We start from the raw sequence: 5,000 nt of genomic DNA, 5'->3' as shown, positions 1-5,000 counted from the left end.
ACAAACACGAAAGACTCAGCAAGAATCGGACAAACGCGCCAAGGGGGGGGGGGCGCAAAACGAGGCGAAAAGCAGCGGCAGAGCGCGGGCGGCGCGAGACGATGACGACGACGGCGAGAGCTCCATGCGGGCGGCCCCGGACGCCCCCGCCGGCGGCCGCGACAGGCCGGGCGAGAGCAGAGCAAATAAGCAGAGAGGAAACCGGGGCCGCGAGCATGATGTGCCAATAAAACCTCGAGCGCACTCTCCTCGGGCGCCGATGGGCACCTGTGTCAGCATCATCAAATCTAAGTGCCTTGTTGATTCGATAAGCTCTCCCGTTCTCATGTAAACAAACAAACAATAAACAACAATAAACTGCGGGGGGGAGGGGGCCCGCCGGGAAGAGGGGAGCGCCGATATTCTCGCTTCACGTCCGCGCGGCTTTGTGTGTCAGCATGATGTAATGCACAGCGCAGCCGCCTCTCTACGCCGACGGCTTCAGCTCCTCTCCCTCAAGCCGAGTCGCCCCCCGCCCGACTCGCAGCCGACCGCAGGAGGCGGGAAGACTGCAAGCGAGACGCCGCCGCCCGTCGCAACACATAACAGAGAGGCACAGAAATGGCCCAAAAACACGACAACGCTCGCCCGCCCCAACAATGATGCAATGTAACAGCCACACGCACATACATACATACACACCTTCCATGCACGCACGCACGCACGCACATGCGCGCGCGCGCACACACACACACACACACACACACACACACACACACACACACACACACACACACACACACACACACACACACACTCAATCAATCAATCCATCAAGAGACGAGCACAGAGGCGGACGCATCCGCGCAAAGACAAAAACAAGCACAGACCCAGAGACTCAAAGATACTGATAAACACGGACTCACACAATCCTCCCAGCATGGGTAAGCTGGGGACTACCACGCGATACTAAACTTGCAACGTGCAATTACTGCAAATGGCGCATTGATCGCATGAGGGTGGCTGTGGCGTTCCTATCGCCAGTGACCCCTCCTTGTCCCTTCCCCTACCCCTCCCTTCCGCGTACTCCCCCTTCCCCTTCTCCCCTCCCCTGCCACCTCCCTTCGTCCCGGTCCTCGGCCGGTCGGGCGGCCTTCCCGATACCCAATGCGATGTCGGGACAATAATCCGATATGTCAGGCCTCCGTCCGCGAGGGAGGGAGGGGGAGGGGGACGGGGGGCTTGCTCGGCTGTGCACCGGCTTTGACTCCCGGCCGCCTGTGACTGATTGCTGCCGGGTATCGAGCCTCCGCCGCGATTTATATCACGGGGGAACCGGGCTGCGACTACTCTCGATTGCCAGCGCATTTCGCGGCCCCGACACTCGTTTTAGGATTCAATATGGACTTCTTCGCGACTGGAGGCCCGCACGTGGCACTTCGCTGACAATTCGCTCAAAGGTTCCCTCAGGACCCCGCGGGGGCAATGACCTGTCAAAGCAAAGCAAGGTTAGGCCTCTTTAATAATATAACATCAATGGCGTTTACTGCAAAACATGAATCCAGTACGGATCACGCTTAATTAGGGGCGTTGCAATCTGCATAAAAAAATAATAATGATGAAGATGAAGATGAAGATGACCCGGGGCAGCCACCAAATAACAGTAGTGTCGGGAATACAAACAATAAATTCACTTTTGAGTTTACCGAAAGCACGGCGAAGAGGACTGCACACATGAAAAAGCTGGTGCTTTCCACATTAAACACTGGGCACGTTCTTATCGCCCCGACTGCATGGCACAACTACCCCCTTCTCCTCTCCTCTCCCCCTCTCCCCTCCCCCTTCCTCTATAGACTTGTCTTGCGCCTGTCCTCCTCCCAGACAGACAAACAGACACAGCAAGCGTTTCGACCGACAAACCTACCCCTTTCTCTCCCCTCCCTCCCTCCGTCCTCTAGGTTTCCCCATGACGGTGAACAGGAGACAGCGACAAGACTGACTCATCGGGGCGTCTGGGGGGAAGAGGGCAAGAGGGGAAGGGGGAAGAGGGCAAGAGGGAAGGGGGAAGGGGGAAGGGGTTGGGGCCGGCGGGGAAGTGGCCATGCATGAGCGAATTGGGGTGGGGGACGGGGGGGGGGAGTCAATCAGACTGAGTGGGGACGGATTTAGATGGGGAGCACATGGGAGGGGAGGGGAGGGGAGGGGAACGGAGTGGAACGGAGGGGAGGGGAGGGGGGCACAGGGTGACTTTCGACGGAAGAAAAGAGAAGGATGAAGCTCTGAAAGGTTGGAAAAGACGGAAATTCTTTCAGTAAAATGGTCTTGTTCTTTCCCGCCCCCTCGGGAACCCCCCCCCCGCCCCTTCGTTCTGCGGGTGTCCTCCGCTGCCCCCCCCCCCCCCCAGCACGAGCCCCCGCGCTCATAAACCAGCCCTCGGCACCTTATCTTTCAACTCCCTCCTCGTTCTCGCTCTCTTCCTCTCACTCCCTCCGTTGCCTGCCAAAGTTTCCTCAGATTATTGGCGTCTGAACATCCCGCCACAAGCACCGTCCTTCTTTGCTTTTGATTTATTTTCTTTACAACTACAATTCCTAGATGACTTTTCTTCAGACCTCGCATGGCTCTTATACCGAGGAACTACAGAAACCACTCTCTCTCCTCCTTCAGTCTCCTCCTTCAGCTTCTCCTTCAGTCTCCCTCTCTCTCTCCCTCCATCACGTCTCCCTCGTCGCTCAAATGCTGTTTCCTTCGCCTTCCAGCCCCTGCCCTTCGCTGTGCGTCGCGACCCTTCACGCCCCTTCGCGCCTCCTCGCGCCCAAAGGACAAGCGGGGCCGCTGCACCCCTGCGTGGCGATCTCCTCTGACTCGCAGCAGACTCGATGCTCAGCCGCAGGGAAAGGCCGCATCCCCCGAGTGAGCGTTCGCCCGATACCGCGCGGACCCCGAACGAGCGCTATATGAACGGCGCTAAGGGCGTCGTGAGGCCTTTGGTCAGCCGCGCTGACGACGGCCGGCGGAGGAAGCCCTCCACGGCCTGCCGGCAAGAGCGGCGTCGCGGAAGGCTGAGGGTGTGTGTGTGTGGTGCGTGCGTGCGTGTGGTGCGTGTGTGTGTGTGTGTGTGGTGTGGCGTGGGTGTGGGTGTGGTGTGCGTGTGCGTGTGCGTGGCGTGCGTGGTGTGTGTGTGTGTGTGTGTGTGTGTGTGTTGTGTGCGTGCGTGCGTGCTGCGTGGTGTGTGTGTGGTGTGTGTGTGTGTGTGTGGTGTGTGTGCGCGGGGGTGTGTGGTGTGTGTGTACCTATATATAATGTATATGCATATACGTATATATGTATGTACATATGATATATATATATATATATATATATATATATATATATATATAACATAATATACATAATATATATAGTATAATATATATATATGATATGTATATATATATATATATATATATATAATAATATATATAATATATAATATACATGATATATATATATACATATATATAATAATATGTAGTATATATAATATAATAATGATATATATATATATATACATATATATATAATGATATACAGATAAAATTTAAAATATACATATTAATATACATTATATAATACTATATATATATATATATTATATATATACATGCATACATATATGTATGCATACATTATATATATCATCATCATCATCAGCCTGAGTCAATCCACTGCAGGACGTAGGCCTCTCCCGATCTTTTCCAACTTTGTCTGTCTTGTGTTTTTAGTTTCCTCTCGTTTTTCACTGGTCTGGCCTTGGCCTCTTATGTACTACAAACCAATCTGTACTTTCTTTATCCATCTGTGTTTTCCTGTCTCCCTGTGTTTATAGATATGCAGCCATTGATTTTCTTTTTTAAACATAATGGCAAGGAGTCTCGTATATGTTCTGTCTGCCGAAAGGGGCTCCGCCTAGACTGTGCATATAACATTATATTTTATTATATATATATATAATATTTTAATATATATATAATATATATATATATATATTATATATATCTATATTTAAAACCCTATACTATATATATATATACTATTAATTATATATAAAATATATATATATATAATATTATATATAATATATATTTATACATATACTTATTTTAATATATATTATAAAATATTAATTTTATATATAATTAAAATTATATATATTTTAATATATACTGTATATACATATCATATACTGTATATACATATATATTATTAAAAATAAATTTTATAAAACCTGTATATATATATTTATATATATATTATATATATATATAATTATATATTTTTATATATAAGTTTTTATATCATAAAATATATCCTTTACTTATATATCTATCTATATATATATTTTATATATATTATTATATCTTCTTCTATTTTATATATATTTTAATATTATATATATATTATATATATTTTTATTTATATTCTATATCTCTGTTTATATTAATTATATATATTATATCTATCAATTATATATATATATATTATATATATATCTATTTTATTATATACTATATTATCTTTTAATGTATATTTTATTATCTTTCTCTTATATATTATTCTCTATATATCCTGTATATATTGTATATTATCTATATCTGTGTTTTTTATTATTATCTTTCATATATCTTATTTATCTCTTTATTAACTTAATATCTATATTTCTATCTATATATATATTTTCTAAAATATATTATATCCATATCTCTTATTATATTATCTCTAATTTTATATTTATATTATATCCTATTATATTAATCATATTATTATTATATATTATATATATTTTTTATATAATTCATTATTTATATTATACTATATATTTATATTTATTTTTTATCTTTTATAATTTTATTATTATATTTCTTATTATCTTTTTTTAAACGGTAGGTTCATGTCTGTGCCGCCGTGGTCCGCATGTACTTATGCAGTTTTCATTTGGATGCTTCCTTTGGACCCGGGGGGGTACCCGTTAGGGTTCCCCC

The sequence above is a fragment of the Penaeus monodon genome, chromosome 9 (genome assembly GCF_015228065.2).
Source record: "Penaeus monodon isolate SGIC_2016 chromosome 9, NSTDA_Pmon_1, whole genome shotgun sequence".
In the NCBI taxonomy this organism is placed as follows: domain Eukaryota; kingdom Metazoa; phylum Arthropoda; class Malacostraca; order Decapoda; family Penaeidae; genus Penaeus; species Penaeus monodon.
The sequence above is the reverse complement of the archived record's forward strand: the minus strand, read 5'-3'. Positions refer to the sequence as shown.